Here is a 17,581-nt window from a genome sequence, read left to right as displayed (position 1 = left end):
GAAACTTCTGATGGGAGGGACAGGGAGAGGTTGGAACAGACGTGCCCACGCATCACTGTGAGCCAAGGATAATTAGGGACCCAGATCAAAATCTTTAAATCCCAAGGTTTTACATTGCTCAAGTCAAGAAATTCTAATAATTTATTCAATTACACCTCCTCCTACTGCATTACTTATGTACTAAATGGCATATTTTTGGAGGTTTTATGGTATTGGTACATTCCTTTCTTCAAAGACTCATCAGAGATTTTTTTTGATAGGAGTATCTGGAATTTGGGACCATGTTTTGAAACTGTCACAGTAGCTTTTGCTAACAGCTTTGAGCTGTCAGTGATGAGTTTGACTAACCTGAGGTTGCCATGCACTAAGGAAGCCCAAAGCACATGAGGAGGTCTTATGTAAACACCAGGGAACAATCCTAGCTGGATTCAGTCTATATATTACTTAATCTTTTCTACTCCCCAAAATTTGCAAGTCACCCTCCTGTACACTACATCATAGCACACAAAAAAGTGATGATGGAGCCCAGCCAGTGTGGCTCAATGGCTGAGCATCAACCTATGAACCAGGCGGTCACAGTTTAATTCCCAATCAGGGCACATGCCCAGGTTTCAGGCTCGATTCCCAGTATAGGGCATGCAGGAGACAGCTGATCAATGCTTCTCTCTCATCATTGATGTTTCTATTTCCCTCTCCCTTCCTCTCTGAAATTAATAAAAATATTTTTAAAGAATAATTTCTCTTGTTAAACACCTCTATGCAAATGGACAAACATTTTGAACAAACACATATATGCATATATTTAAAGTTTGTAATGGGAAAAATTAGCTGCATCTCTTTTGTTAATCTAGCTAATATAGGTTAGATTAGTGACAGCATTACTTACTAAGGATAAGTCTAAACTGCTTCTATATTTTGTCTTATTAACACTCACAGCAGACAAATCAGTGTCTGGGTATGTTGACAGAAATGGACTAGAACAGCTTTAGTATACTTAGTATACTGTATACTTAGTATACAGGATATTTATTAACTCTTATCCCAAATAATTCACCTTCAATCCTCCATTAACAGCCAGTTTTAATAACTTCTTCTGTCACCTTTAGCTAAATTTATATTGTCTCTGGGTAACAGAAATAGATTCTAGATTCCAGAATTTCCTATATGTGAAAAATAAAATTCAAAAATTTCTATCAAATTCCTAAATTATCTGATGATACGTTTCACAGATGTGAAATATCTAACTCACCACCTACTTCACTGATCATTAGTATTAAAAGAAATGTCATAACAATTTATAAAAACTCTCTTTTCCCAAGTTTCTAACTTGGATCTACACTTCCCCATTATCTGAAGATCTAAAAATGCTGTATTTTGAGTATCTCATTCATCTTTGTAATACAGATATGCATTTTCTGCACATCTATAATCAGCAACCAAGACAACAGAACAATTAATTCATTTTCTTTGCAACCAGCCACCAGAGTCACATTGAGTGAAAATCCTCTCATTGGCATTGCATGCAGATAGGATCTACAAACTCTTGGGGTTAATTCACCATCTCAGCTCAGGTCAACACAGATTCATTGTCCTCCTACTAAGTGCTAGGTGTTGCATTAGATACTGGGGACACAAAAGCAAAATGAACAAAATACAATGTCTCCTGTTAAGATGGAAAATCCTGGCTGTGTTGGAGAACAGAGGCCTCGCTCAGGCAGAATGCCAAGGTTCTGACTAACGCGTGAGAGCCCTCGAAATGGGAAATGTTAGAGGTTTACTTGGTGGAGGGAGGGTTTTGCAGGGCTGGCAGTGCTTCTATCTGGCTGTTGCCCTGGTGACGGACTACAATACACTCTTATGATTTTCAATTGTGGCTTCACAATGGAGATCATTATTAACGTGCTGCCAATGTTTAAGCCTTGAAATTATACGTCCAACTTCACAGGCAAATGTTAGAATTGGGTTTTTAAAACTTACTTTATAGAAGCTTTTCTGATAACTGAATCCCCCAGTGCCAGAGAAAGCACACAGGAAGTTGCCGACAGATGGCAATAACAGAAGCTCTAGGGAGCACGTCATGGTATTCCATATGGCATACAGCATGGGGCTCATAAAACCCGTCCTAATGTCCAGAAATGAATTCACCACCATCCGCAGAGGAATTAAATCTTCTCTTGTGATCTTTATTGTGGTGCAGGGATTCCCTGCACACAATACAGCCAGAGTAAGTGTGGCAGAGGACGAGAGAAGAAACACAAAGGTAAACCAAATGAAATGAAAATCAAGCAATCAGCAACAGAACCAGAAAGCTTTCGTGGGCCTGCAGCATGAGCTCACAGTGCCAGCTACTGTTCAGATGGGTGCTGAGATTTTTCCATGAACAGAGTTGGCATCTAAACATGAGAGCAATCTTCTAACTTTGGAGTGAGCATACCACAGCCCTCCAGGTAAAATAGGGCCTATTTCTGTATAGCCTGCAAGTTAAAGGGGCTGGAGGAAAATAAAAGGAAGAATAATATATTATGATGCATGTAAATTGTATAACAAAGTTCTATTGCATCATACGATGAGCATGCAAAACGCCCAGTAGTTTTATGGGACCACAGCTATGCTCGTTTGCTTAGGGACTGGCTGTGGCTGCTCTGAGCTACAACAGAATTGTGACAGAGACTGGCTGGCCTGCAAAGCCTGTAACGTTTATTGTCTGCCCTTTGCAGAAAAAGTCTGTGCACCTCTGTTATAGCTCAGCACCAAGAATTTCAAAATGAGAAAGTGAGGGCTGCTATGTAAGTGTTTTACCACAAAAATAGCTTATTTAGCACTAAGGACTATGTACTCAGAACAAGGATTGGTTGTCTTGGTCAGGGCTCCAGAGCCCACGTGGTTACTGTAACACTTGCTTAATTGACCTTTCTCTCTCTCTTTTTAAAAATCCTCACACGAGAATATATCTCCATTGATTTTTAGAGAATGGAAGAGAGAGGAAACATAGAGAGAAATATCCATGTGAGGAAAACACGTGGATTGGTTGCCTCCTGCATGAGCTCTGACCAGGGCCCAGGCTGGAAAGGAGCTTGCAATCAAAGTACGTGCCGTTGACCAGAATCGAGCCCAAGACTCTTCAGTCCTCCGGCTGGTGGGCTACCCTCTGAGCAAAACCAATTAAAGTAGTCCTCTTTTTTATTGTAAACTCTGTCCAGATAGGGGAATTGTCTGCCACATTATGTCAGGGTACCCTGCTATCTTGAAGCTCATATATATTTGTTGAGTTAAATGATCTTCAACATCCTCTTTACTGCTGCCAGTGTTATCTTCCTAATATTAACATTGGCTTTCTCAGGATGATGTATGTTTTTGCATTAATAAGTAATAGTTTGACATGGTGCCAACTTAGAAATGCACTAAAAGTGACCTTCCCTCTTACTCATTCCCTAACCACCCAACTGGTCTTCCCAAAGACAAGTAATGGCATTGGTTCCTTGCATCTCCTTCCAGATTCTAGAGAAACTATAAGCAGAAACAGCATACAAATTTATTTTACCCAATGTCTGCATACTGTATATGCTATTTTAGACCTTGTTGTTGTTTTTTCATTTAGAGCACATTTTGGAGTTTCTGTTATACCAAAATATAGGTGGCCATCAAGCCTAGAAACATAAGGAATATTTTTTTTTAAATATAGCTTCTTGATTAAAAAAATGATAACAAAATAATGTTTTCAGATTTCATATGTGTTGGGATAAAAATCTGCATATGCTATATTAAATTGCCTCAGCGACTTGTCCTTTCCCTCCTGGTCAGTCCTTCTCCTGCACCTGGTTGCCCCTTCACTCAGGGTCCCAGATGGAACACCACCCTGCAAGCCATCAGTCACAGCTTCCTGTGTGCAGTTGAGGCCAGATGACATAACCAGGAAGTGTGAACCTCCACCAATTGGAAAGCAGAAACAGGAGGGGCCACGCAATTGACTTCCTCCTCCGTTTTCTCCTCTGTGGACTACTCTGAGATGCAATGTGTCTGCCTAGAGAAACACTATCTCTTTGCAATTTGTTGATCTCATCAGCATCATAACACATTGCATTGCATCGCATCACACTGCCCTTGACTCACTTCTCTTTTGCCTCATCCTCGCCATCCTGGCTTGTACCTACCAAGTAAATTATTAGCTTTCCTTCCTAGAGAACCTGGTCTAGGACACTATAAATCTGCCTCATTCTTTTTTAATATCCCCACAATTTTTCATTTATGTGCAAGGGTCCCACATCCCACATGGTTCAGGGTTCAGGTTCAGGGTTTAGGTTCAGGCTCTGGAGGAGGCTGTATACAAATGAAAGAGACAAGACAAAAAATAATGATTTGAAAATTGGGGGCCAGGTGGGACCCCAAGAAAGGACTCTGCTTTGCTCTGGCTTTGCCATCCTTTTTATTGAGGTTTGGGATATACCCATAGCCCTTAGGCAGGCAATTCCAGTAATAGCTCTGTGGTAGCCTATCAGCAAGGATTTATATAAGACTAAAAGGTGGAAGTTGCTTCAGCTATCGTTGTCTCTGACTAAACAGTGGGTGTATAGCTCCGACCTTTGCCAGACTCAAGGTCTCCAGCCTTCCGAGTTCCTTGTCTACACCTCTCTGCTAGTGAAGACAATGGGCAGTTTCCCTCATTTATGTGCATACAAAATTTATGGAACCAATCCTCCATTGGTGGACATTTAGGTCATCTCCAATCTTTCGCAGGCATTAATATCTAAGATGTTAATTGTTTATGGATCTCTATGCTTTCATATCATCTCTTCTTGGCTGACATGAAATTGCTACATGATTAGTATTTTCATCAGAAAAGGAGAGAGAGAGAGAGAGAGAGAAAGAGAGAGAGAGAGAGAGAGAGAGAGAGAGAGAGAGAGAGAGAGAGAGGAAGGCAGGAAGGCACTTTTAGAAGTATTGGGTACTTGCATTCTCCTAGGAATTCATTTTCTGCCACACTTATCTTTAAATGCTATAAGCCATCAACACTGAACTACTTGCAATTCCCAGAGCTCTCTTAAACTCCCCTGCCTTTTCCCAGACTGCCCTCTGCCTGGAATGCCTTCCTGCAGGTTATCTGCCTGGCAAACTCTTATTTGTTCTTAAGCCAACGTCTTGTGCCAAAATTATATCCAATCCTCTTTCTCTAATCCCAGATAGGGACTTCTTTCTCCATGATCTACCTTTATTTTGAATATGACCATTGTAGCAGTCATCATGTGAATTCTATTTTTATTTTTATTTTTTTGGTTCATTTCTGCTTCTCCACAGTTCTGTAAGTTATCTGAGGACAATAATCACATTTTTACTTTTGTAACTCCAAGGCTGTAAATAGTCAACAATAGTTATCCAGAAAAAGCAACACCATATTTGCCCCTAAGGACATCAACAGCAATCCAGTTTAAGTAGCCATATATATATAAGCTTTTATCCATAGACCAAATATTTTGCCCCATGAATCTATTTTAAAAAGCATGTTTTCTTAAAGCACAACTCGGTTGAGACAGATCTGAGTTAGATTTGCTGCTCACTAATTTGTTATCTTGCACAAGTCACTCCAATTCTCTGGGCTCGAATTTCCTCGATGATCAAGTGGCTACAACTTACCGTGTGGGGTTGGCTGTAAGGATTACATGTGATAACACGTGTATTCACATTGTCTTTCCTGCACCTGGAATAGACAGGGAGGATGATATACAAATGTTAATTCTCTTACCCTTCCCTTCCTTCCACCACTCTCTCTTTGTAATCCTATCTTTGTGTAAAATTGTGTGATCTTCATGTCAAGAGTTTTGAGATCTATGACGACAACAACAAACACTTTATATAGAGCTCAGTATGTGTCATAAGTGTTATGTGTGCTTTGCATATGTTGACTTAGCAACTGAAGTTGATTAGAGCCTTGCTTTGACAATGTGACCCTTTGGTGGTTTGAATTAACTCTCAAAGTGCTGTCATGCTAAACTATTTTTTTTATATTTCCTTGGGTTCAAGGGATGTCATAGAAGTCTAGATAACTTCCATAAGCAATGCTTTTTTATCCAAAATAGAGAGTAAGCATATACTTTATCCAAAATAGAGGGTACCAGAAAAGTTGCAATCACACACACACAAGGTAGTTACTGGAGAAACTTATTGTTTATCTCTAATTACTTGGGGTGGGTGAGAGGGAGAAAGAAGAGCCCCAAATCCATTCAGTGCTTAGAACTTGTGGTTTTAACTACCATTTACCCTTGACAGGAATTTCTCAAGTGACATTTGAAGATAAAGAGCTGAGAGTGAGTCCCAGGTAAGGCCTTCAACCCAGAATCTGGAAGATTCCTTCAGAATACAGGAAAAATACATTTCTGATGTGGTTCCATCAGCCTCAGCCAGAACAGCCGTAGCAGGCATAGCTTGATCTCCTTTCTTGCAAAACAAAGACCTATGTGGTTTCCTAAGTCCTATTTCTCTTCTCCTTCCTCCTTTGAGCTGTATCATTGCATGCTTGTTGCAGGCAATGTGTTATCTACCTAACAACCAGTCATGACACTTCTTGCCAGCTAACAAAACATCAGCTAGTGGAAATCTATTCATCTCAGGAAGGGAGGCATCTATTCCAGTCACAGCCAAACAGTTGTGTTTGGTCTAACCACGTTGCCCATTCCCCTTTGGTAGAGCTGGGTTAGAAGTGGCCGTGTGAGCCTGTTCCGGCCAGAGAGATATAGAGGGAAGTTGACATCTCAGATAAAACGACAGGACCTCAGAGGGATAAACTTTAGTGTACTGCCTCCACCTTCATTCTACCTTGGGAAGGCGATGTGAAACCAAACTAGCTCATGCTGCAGCACCATCTTGTGACCACGCGGTAAGGGAAACAAGAATGAGAAGCCAATAGCTGAGAATGTCCTCCTTTGGGCAGAGGTGCTTGATGCCACTGTGAAGGCTCAGAACAAACCCTGGAGTAACCAGACTTCTTCTTAGATGAAATTAATTGTCCTTGCCCTAACCGGTTTGGCTCAGTGGAGAGAGTGTTGGCCCGCGGATTGAAGGGTCCCAGGTTCGATTTTGGATAAGGGCATATATCTTGGCTTGATTTTCCAGTAGGAGGCATGTAGGAGGCAGCTGATCTGTTTCTGTCTCATCGATGTTTCTAACTCTCTATACCTCTACCTTCCTCTCTGTAAAATCAATAAAAATATTTTTTAATTAAATTAAATTAAATGTCCTTTGAGTTCAGCTGCTATAAACTGGTTCTGCTGCTAATTTTTACAAAAATATTTCTAACTGATGTGCTTGCCCTCACTATAGAGTTTTCTATGTTGTTATTTATAAAACATGAAAGATCGGGAACATTAGTTTTAAGATTTTAAGATTATCTTTTCTTTTCTTTCTCCATTTTCCCTGTTACATGGGTAAGAGGAAACTCTGATGACTTTATAAAAATCTTTAAAACTAATTTAATTCTCTTTGTTGACACAAGTTCTAATCTTAATACTTATGCAAAACATTATTTCCCAAAATACAGCCAGAGCTATGGGAACATGGATTCTCTAAAAACTGAAGCATTTCCCTTTTGGGAGCTGGAAAACCTTGCATCTCGGTTCCTCTCTGTCCATGTGCTCAGTCTTCTGCAGACCATCTTCCTCTCATGGGCTCTGGCTCTTCCACCCCTCCAACTCAGATGTGCATGTGACACTAAATTATTACAATGCCATTCCAGTTCTCATTCTTCACTCCTTTTTTGCTCCAAATGCAGCAATAACTAATTACAATGAACTATGCCCCTTACCTCAATTTCTTAAGAAAAACTGTAATGAGGTGCTGATAAGGCCCGGGGCCACGCCTGATCACATCTGCTGTGGCTGTGCACAGGGACCATGTGGTACAAACTTGGGTGTCCATGCCTGGCCCTTCAACAGGGGCCTGCAATAGGTATCCTTTAGTTGGCATCATGTTAAAAAAAACAAACAAACAAACAAAACAAAACAAAAAAAACTAACAGATTATCATGTATTTATAGGATATAAATTGACATAAACCTACAATTACATTTTGTATCCTGGTCAGAGGGACAGGCTATTGAGGGTGTGATAGACAAAACAATAGCCTCCAAGAGACATCCACATTTTAATGCCCAGAACCTGTGAATATGTTACATTACATGGCAAAGGAAAATGAAGATTCTAAGCAACTATCTATATAATAAAAGCCTAAGTGATGGTTGCAGCAGAACAACCAGAATAACCAGTTGTTATGATGCACACTGACCACCATGGGGGAGACTCTCAAAGCAGGAGCTGCTCGCTAGTGGTCAGTGTGCTCCCACAGGGGGAGCACCGCTCAGCCAGAAGCCAGGCTCACAGCTGGCAAGCGCAGTGGTGGTGACAGAAGCCTCTCCTGCCTCTGGGACAGCTCTAAGGAGCAGTGAGCTGAGCAGTTAAGGAGCAGTGAGCAGGCAGGCAATAAGGAGCAAGGGGTTCTGGGCTGCAAGAGGTCACAGGCCAGGCTGAGGGACACTGCCCCCACCTCCAGTGCATGAATTTTGTGCACCAGGCCGCTAGTTTGCAATAAGATTATCTGGGGTTATCTGGATGGGCTCAGTGTAATCATAGGACCATTAAATGTGGAAGAGAGAGGTAGAAGAGACAGAGTAATGCAATGTGAGAAGAATACTGGCCATTGCTGGCCTTGAGGAAGGAAAGGAACATGAGCCATGGAATGCAGGTGCCTCTAGAAGCCGGAAAGAGCAAGAACACATGCGCTCTCTAGAGTCTCCAAAGAGGATTGCAGTGCGACCAACGTCTTACCTTTAGCTCAGTGAGACCCTTTGGAACTTCTGGCTACCAGAACTGTAAGGTAATAAGCTTGTGCGGTTTTAAGCCACTAAATTTGTGGTACAGTAGCCACAGAAGACTAACACAAGGGTTATGTTGGGTACTTACTTTTTTGTGCTAGCTCATATATTCTCCTTCAATCCAGACAACAAAACTGTGGCTGGCATTTATTAGCCCTGTTCTCCTAATAAGGACATTTAGACTAAGAGATTGCACCGGTAGCTAGCAGAACTGCTTCATTCCCAAACAAACAAACCACAGCTGCCTCTTTGGGAGAGTCAGTGGTTCCAACCTTCGCTGTAAAATGGAATCACCTGGCATCTTTAAAAATTCTGGTGTCTGGTTCCCATGCCCAGACATTCCCTTTTAATTGGTACTGGTTGTAAGCTAGTCATTTGTTTTAAACTCTCCCCAGATGGTGCTAAAGTGCAGCAAAGGTTGACAAACACCATCCCGGAGGAAGGGTTATAGAGCGGGCCCTCAACTTCATTTCATTCAACCTTGGTAAAATACTGTAGAAACTTCATTGTTTGTGTCCACTGGCCTAGGGTCAACCTGCCTTCGTTCTATGTCAATTTGCCGCAGTTCAAAAAACCTGTCACTGCCATTTCGTGAGGACTTAGCTGTAGTGTGTCTTGATTGTGACATTACAATTCCTTCTCCTCTTCGAAGTGCCTTTTTCAGTGAGTCCCACCTGGGTTGCCCAACAGACCCACCCGGGAAGCTTCTAGAATATACTGCTTGGTCTCTCCCTCATCATATCTGATCCAAATGGTCTGGACAAGACTGACCAGGTGTAGTTAAGAGCTCCCCAGACGATGTGAATGTGTTATGAGGGTTGAACACACTGACATGCTTGCTGGCTGGAAACCTGCCTGCATGGTGAATCATTCTGCAAACTCGGGTGCTGGTGGAGAAAAGGTTTTTCAGAGCTGAGCGGGCTCCTCCACCACCCAGTGGGATGTGCAGGGGTGGGTGTTTCCAGCTGTCCCTCCCAGGAAGTGTTTGCGGAACTTCTCGACCAGCATTGAGCAAGAACTCACTGGTTTTGAAGAACAGCCTGTACCCTAGGATTTATAAGGAATACAAAAAAGGGGGGGGGGGGGGGTTTGTGCAGGTACTTTAGAGATGGCGCTACAAAGCCGACACGAGTTGCTCTCAAGCAGGCAGAATGGATAAGGCTGTTGTTTTTAAGGACTAAACCCATGGTCGGCAAACTGTGGCTCTTTGGCCCCTTGAGTGTGGCTCTTCCACAAAATACCACGGCCTGGGCGAGTCTATTTTGAAGAAGTGGCATTAGACAAAGTTTAAGTTTTAAAAAATTTGGCTCTCAAGAGAAATGTCAACCATTGTACTGTTGATATTTGGCTCTGTTGACTAATGAGTTTGCCGACCACTGGACTAAATCATTTGGTGAAAGATTGCTGCTGACAGGCCAACTCCGGGAGCCACATTAGCTCCTCGTGGTTCCTAATTGCAGAGGAGAAAAATAGCATTTTAATGGAAAGTTCTAACATTATAACCTAGTTGTCACCTTCAGTGAGATGCAGTGTGAAGTCCACAGGATCATATACCCAGTATTCATACTAAACATGTGTCACCTGGATTTTGTCACAGCTCCGGACCTACCTTCCAGCTGCCAGGAAACACCTGGGCAAATAGAATGAGGTAAATGCCCCCACGAGACAGCAAGCAGGTGAATGCAGGCTGTTGGACATTCTATAAGACAGCTGGCAGATTCTCTTCAAAGGGACAATTTTTTTTAAGTGTACTATTTTTTGCAATATATGTAGATATAGACATACAAACACACACTCATACAAAGCAAAATGTCAAAATGTTACCAGTTGTTGAATAAAGGTGGTGGGTACGCATTGTCCTCTTCTTTAAACAATTTGGGAATGTTTTCAGTGGCTTCATAACATTTGGGGAAATATCTCTATTCCTAATGTCTCTTCAAGATTTGGTGTCCAAACCAATGGACACAAAACTCTGGGGAGGGGGGTATATATAGGGGGGGGGGGGCAATGTTAAATTATGTACACAGATAATAAATGAATTTAAAAAATGGGGGGAGGGGAAGATTTGGTGTCTAGGAGTGTTAGAGGTGAACATCACTCCTGCCACGTTTTCTCTTTTGCTTTTGTAAGACCCCTGAGAGTGTTCACCGAGTACAGGCCACAGCCATGGGCAATTTCTTTCTCAATCTTGACCTTATGTTTCTGGAGTAAGTCTTTCCCAGGCTCCTCTGCAGAGCTGACTCACCTTCCAGACACCAGCCAGAGTTACCAGATTCCCTATGGCAAAGGCCTTGATGCCTTGCCTCTTAAAAGAAAAAACATAATAAGGTATGAGCATAATGCCATGTGACTGACTTTTCAAAACCGGTGTGCTGTCTTTTACATATTTAAGAGCCCTCTTCAAAAGCAGACCTTGGCTGAAACCAGTTTGGCTCAGTGGAATGAGCATCGGCCTGCGAACTGAAGGGTCCTGGATTGATTCCAGTCAAGGACATGTACCTTGGTTGTGGGCACATCCCCAGTGGGGTGTGTGCAGGAGGCAGCTGATCATTGTTTCTAGCTCTCTATCCCTCTTCTTTCCCCTTTGTAAAAAAAAAAAAAAAAAAAAAAAAAAAAAAAAAAAAGCAAAACAAGTTTGGGGGGTTGCCTTGGCTTTTAGGATCCAATGGGAATGCAAAGTATACAAGAGCCTACTTTGCATTCCCATTGGTCACATATCTCTGTCCCTTCAGGGTGGAATTAACTTGTGTGAATAGCTGAATATCCTTGAGAGTCACAAGTAGTAAATAAAGTAATTAAGCAAACGCAGGAATGCCCTTCTGGTCAAACGCAAGGCGTGATTGTGTGCAGTGATATTTATTTTCTGAAATAAACTGGCTCTAATAATTCTCCTTTTTAAATTCAGTCCCAATATGTTTTAGGTATGTTAGCATTATTTGAAAAGCATTACAAGCTAAGCTTTCTGGATGGTCCATTGCTCCTGACTCTGAAATCACGAGCCAAGAAACCTTTCTGGGAAACCTCAGTTTGATGAGATTTTAAGGTTATCTTTTCTTTCTCCATTTTTCCTGTTACTTGGGTAAGAGGAAAGAAACTCTGATGATTTTGTAAAAATCTTCAGAACTAATTCAATTCTCTTTGTTGTCACAAGTTCTAGTCTTAGTACTTCTGCAAAACATTTCTTCCCAAAACACAGCCAAAGCAAACAAGTCCTTTTGATGCCCTCTCAGACAAGCAGACCTGGTCTCTGCCTGACAGAAGCATCATCGATGTTCTAAGACAACCGTAAAATGTAGGCAAGATGTACTCAAGGGGGTGGGAACAGCCCTAGCCTGTTTGGCTCAGTGGATAGAGCGTCAGCCTGTGGACTGACGGGTCTTGGGTTCAGTTCCATCAAGGGCACATGCCTGGATGGCAGGCTCAATCCCCAAGCCCTGGTGGGGCACATGCGGGAGGCAACCAAGCAATGTGTCTCTCCCCTTCCCTTCCACTCTCTCTGAAAAACCAATGGAGAAAATAACCTCGGGTGAGGATTAACAACAACAACAAAAGAGTGTGGGAACAGCTAGCTGCTCGTTAATCTGAACATAGAAAACCAGACTTGGCTAAAGCTACCTGGGTGGTCACTGCCACCCAACAAGGACCCCATTTTTCCCAGCTATGGGAGCCCTGAAGGTCTGTGATGCTGAGCACTCTTATGTCATACGGGTCTCTCCCCAAGCCCACTGGGCAGATAATGATTAATCTAAGATGACTATTATAGTTTGGGTGCTTTCCAGAGTAAAGAACAACAATTAGGGGAAGTGATCCCAGAAACTGCTTAGAAACACAGTTTAAGAGATTAAAGAAAATGTATGTAGAGACAAATCCCCACTCCCCGATCATAGCTGGCACCGATGATACATGTTCATCATCATTATTACCTTGATATTAACTCCTTCCTGGATTAACACAGAGGTCTGAAAAAACAAATAGGACCTGGGTGATATGTGTGCAAAAATTATAGTTGCTTGATGTGTAACCATCCAATGATGGGCTCATTTTCTTTTCTTTTTTTTAATATTTATTTTTTTAATTAAATTATTATATGTGTAAATATCTTACCATTGTCCCCCCCCCTTCCCATATATGTCCTCCCTCCCCAGAGTTTTGTGTCCATTGGTTGTACTTATACGCATGTATACAAGTCCTTTGGTTGATCTCTTATCTCCCCCAGATCTCCCTCCCCTCCCCACTGTAATTTGACTGTCTGCTTATTGCTTTGCTGTCTCTATATCTATCTTTTGGTTCATTTTCAACGTGTGCTGGAATATGCGGCACCGAGGCCAACCAGCATGTTTGAAACCCATAGCAACGATGTTGGATTCTTGGCAACAATGAATCAGTGAGCCATGGAAGAGAGGAATTAATGACAGGATTAGACTTGCTCTGTAAGCAGTGGGGCACCCTCCCCTTTTGGGTGAGGGGGAAGCATGGAAATTCTGCTCTGTGTGGGCTATCTCAGGAAACTTTAAAACATAACTATATCCCTAAAGAGTGGAGTTTAGTGGAGCACTAAAATTCCACACCATAGTGAATAACTGCTCCACCAAAATCTTTTCTCACATTCTCAAATAATGTAATACAGTTTCAGCTCCAACCTAGGGCTGCTAGTTAGACTACATTTCCCAGTATCCTTTGCAGCTTGATATGGCTGTGTGATCATGTTCTTGTCAATGCAGGGTGAATACACATAATCCACCTATTTTTTTATTTTTTTTTAAGAAATTACTATCTTGGACTATTTATTTTCCCTTTCTGGAAGCTGAAACTTTTCTTAACTCAGCTCTGACCAGACAGAAATGGGATGATTTACTCTATTTGGAAAAAGCATACCCCTCCTAAAGTAAAACTCAAGTTTGGGATGTAGAAGAATAGACAATGTTAAAAAAACAAACAAACAAACAAAACAAAAAACGACTAATGTCTCTCTCTCTCTCACACACACACACACACACACACACACACACACACACAGAGAGCGGGGGGTGGGGGGAATGCCACATTTACATTTATTTACTTCAATAAGACAGGCAGGGCGAGGGTTAGTAGGGGTGGGTGAAGGCATGCACAACTTCTTAGTCTGATCAGTCTTTCCCTGCCTCCTCTACTGCCGACCCCCAAGTGGTGCATCAGTGACCTGTGACCTGGACTACCAAGATTTCTTTCTCTGTCTACAGTAGGGGTGTCGAACTCAATCAGAGAAGGGGCCCAAATCTAAAATCCAGTCTAAATCACGGGCCGAATGGTTTACTGAACAGTCATAAACTGTCATTGTGATGGAAACGCAGCGGAGTGCAGTGATGACAGCGCGGTGCGGGCCACAGTGCAAGGCCTGGCGGGACGGATTTGGCCCGCAGGCCTTGTGTTTGACACATGTGGTGTACAGGATGAGGTCAGAAGCTCTTCCAAACTGCGTGCCACAGTCTGTGAAACCCAGTTCAGCATTCTCCAAAGAGATGCTCCAGATGGATGCTCAATGTTCAGTGTGGGTCAGGCAGGCTGGGCTTTTATGTGAAAACCTTCCACTAGGACAGTGGTCGGCAAACTGTGGCTCACGAGCCAAGTGCGGTTCATGAGCCGCAGTTTGCCGCTCTGTTGACTAATGAGTTTGCAGACCACTGACCTAGGCTCTCGATTTTAATAATTACAGGCTGTTGTTGTTTCTTGTGATTAAGCCCCTATCCAGTGGTCGGTTAACTCATTAGTCAACAGAGCAGCAAACCACGGCTCGCGAGTCGCAAGCCACGATTTGCTGACCACTACACTAGGAGATTGGAGGTTAGAGCCCAAGGAGTATTAACTTCAATACTCACCAGTGCCCCCTAGGCTTTCTGTCCAATGAAACAACTAGTTTACACTGCTTGCTTTGGAGGCATAAACATGTTTTCCCTTGTTTTATAAACTCTTCCCCCCAAAAGCCACATGCAATAACAAATTTTATGTAAATATTATTATGACATCTCTTCATTTCAACATGTTTATAACTTGTCAAATGGGGTATAAGCACTGTCAAAACAGGTCCCCTTGCCAAAACCGGTTTGGTTCAGTGGATAGAGCGTCGGTCTGTGGACTCAAGGGTCCCAATTTCAACTCCCGTCAAGGGCATGTACCTTGGTTGCGGGCACATTTCCGGTGGGGGGTGTGCAGAAGGCAGCTGCTCGATGTTTCTCTCTCATCGATGTTTCTAGCTCTCTATCCCTCTCCCTTCTTCTCTGTAAAAAGTTAATAAGATATATATTTTTAAAAAACAAAACAAAAACAACAGGTTCCCTTTGGTAGAAAGGGTGAGTGAAGCAGCCTTTTAAATATCGATACTTATATACACAAACCACACACATGGCCGGGACAGACTCTGGGGGACGGAGGAGCAACAAGGTCGCTGAGTGACCATCTGCAGCCTCGCTGTCCTGCCAACCTGGCCACCTGACTGTGACCGTGACACTTCTTTAAGCCACTGCATTTCCTGTCTTTGCTATAGCTGCTTACCCTTTATCCTGGTAAGTACGCCAAGTAAGACAGTAAGCAGACAATCAACATCTACTGAATTAATGAATGCATGCATGAGTGAAGTACAAAAGAGCACACGTAGCCCTAGCCGGTTTGGCTCAGTGGATAGAGCTTCAGCCTGCAGACTGAAGGGTCCCAGGTTCGATTCCAGCCAAGAGCATGTGCCTGGGTTTCGGGCTTGATCCCCAGTAGGGGGCATCAAGAGGCAGTCGATCAATGATTCTCTCTCATCATTAATGTTTCTATCTCCTTCTCCCTTCCTCTCTGAAATCAATAAAAAATACATAAAAATAATAATAAATTAAAAATAAATTTTAAAAAAAAGAGTACATGCATTTCCTCATACATCTAAAATAATGCAGCATTCTGGGTTATTCTGTTTTATTTCTTTCTGGGACAGCTCCAGCCCAAAGAAGTTCACACCAAGTCACACAATGTCTGGACGGGAGTGCCTGCTGCAGAGCGGGAGATGGGCCCACCTCAGCATCATGCAGCTGCTGGGAGCGGCTGAGGCCCCCGGGCGTGCTCTGACCTCCAGGTGCTCTGGTGAAAGAACACAAGGCACCGCCAACCCCCACCCCAGGCAGAAATGCGCATGGTCGGAGATTTCTGAGTGAAAAATGAAAGAACAGATGGCAAAATAAAGACTCTCTACAAATGTGAAGTCTATGCTTTCTCTGCATGCACATGACACTGTTTGTGTGCGCTATCAACGTTTGTGCTACTTTTGATAGATAATGAGCTCATTTGCCAGCTCCATTTACAGCTAATAACAATCAACAATCACAGTTATTGACGTTCTCTTCGCTGCCACCTCCTACCGCATGAGCATGTATTGTCAACTGTAATACACAGAAAACTATTGCAGAGAGCTACCAAGGCAGGCCTCGGGATAAAGATAGTCTGTGTGTATTGTGTGTGTGTGTGTGTGTGTGTGTGTAAGCGCTTTGATTGAACCACTGCAAGAAAAATATCGAAGTGGTGAGTTTCCAGGAAGAATGTACTGTTAAGATGAAGCGGAATGTGAAGCCGCAGCAGTTGGGATATACCAATGAGGCCTGTTTGCAGGCTCTAGATTCCTTAGAGCCCAGACTATGTCTAAACATTACCCATTTCCTGTGCGTGATAAAGTGCCTGGCTCCTGACTACTTAACAAGAGAAGGCACAGGCCACCGGAGTGGGAAGACAGTCGGAGAGCCGAGATTCTGTTCATCTCCAAATCAGTGGCTGGTGGTCATTCTCAAGTGTAAACTGCTATCTTCTTCAGTGTTAGGTTTCTTACAGCTTAGCTTTTATTTTAACAAATACACTCAGCAAGACAGATTAAGGTCTTCATCAAATACGTGTGAAGCAGGCATGCAGGCACACTTGGTGCCTAGATGGATTCTCTGGTGTCATCGGGGCATCAGTGAGGGTGAAGTGTCAGAGAAGGTATTTCTAGAATGGTACAGGGAAGAGGTGGGGGTGAAAAGAGGCCCCAGGGCCTGGGATTAGAAGGAGAAAATGAGAACTGAGAACTTTCTTCCCCGTAACTGGGTGTGCAGCTCTAGTAATAATAACACTATGTCTAGGAACCATTTTAACTTGTATGTGTGATAAATTATTACATCTTGCCCTCGCTGCTTTGGCTCAGTGAATACAGTGTCAGCCTTCAGACTGAAGGGTCCCGGGTTTGATTCCAGTTAAGGGAACATACCCAGGTTGAGGGCTCAGTCCCAATATGGGGCATGCAGGAGGCAGCTGATCAACAATTCTCTCTCATCATTGATGTTTCTATCTCTCTCTCCCTCTCCCTTCCTCTCTGAAATCAATAAAAACATATTTAAAAAATAAATTATTACATATTTATGAGAACATTTGAAATGGGGATAGTTATTTTTTCCCCAATTTGTAGATAATGAACTCCAGTCACAGAGAGGGTAAGTCAGTTTCCTAAGGTCACACAGCAGTAAGTGGTGGACCTATGGCCCAAACCCAGATGCTATGGCACATGTGTCAAACACAAGGCCCGCGGGCCAAATCCATCCCGCCAGGCCTTGCAATGTGGCCCGCACCGCGCTGTCATCACTGCACTCCGCTGCGTTTCCATCACAATGACAGTTTATGACTGTTCAGTAAACCATTCGGCCCGCGATTTAGGCTGGATTTTAGATTTTGGCCCCTTCTCTGATTGAG

The sequence above is a fragment of the Pipistrellus kuhlii genome, unplaced genomic scaffold (genome assembly GCF_014108245.1).
Source record: "Pipistrellus kuhlii isolate mPipKuh1 unplaced genomic scaffold, mPipKuh1.p scaffold_m20_p_1, whole genome shotgun sequence".
Classification (NCBI taxonomy): domain Eukaryota; kingdom Metazoa; phylum Chordata; class Mammalia; order Chiroptera; family Vespertilionidae; genus Pipistrellus; species Pipistrellus kuhlii.
The sequence above is the reverse complement of the archived record's forward strand: the minus strand, read 5'-3'. Positions refer to the sequence as shown.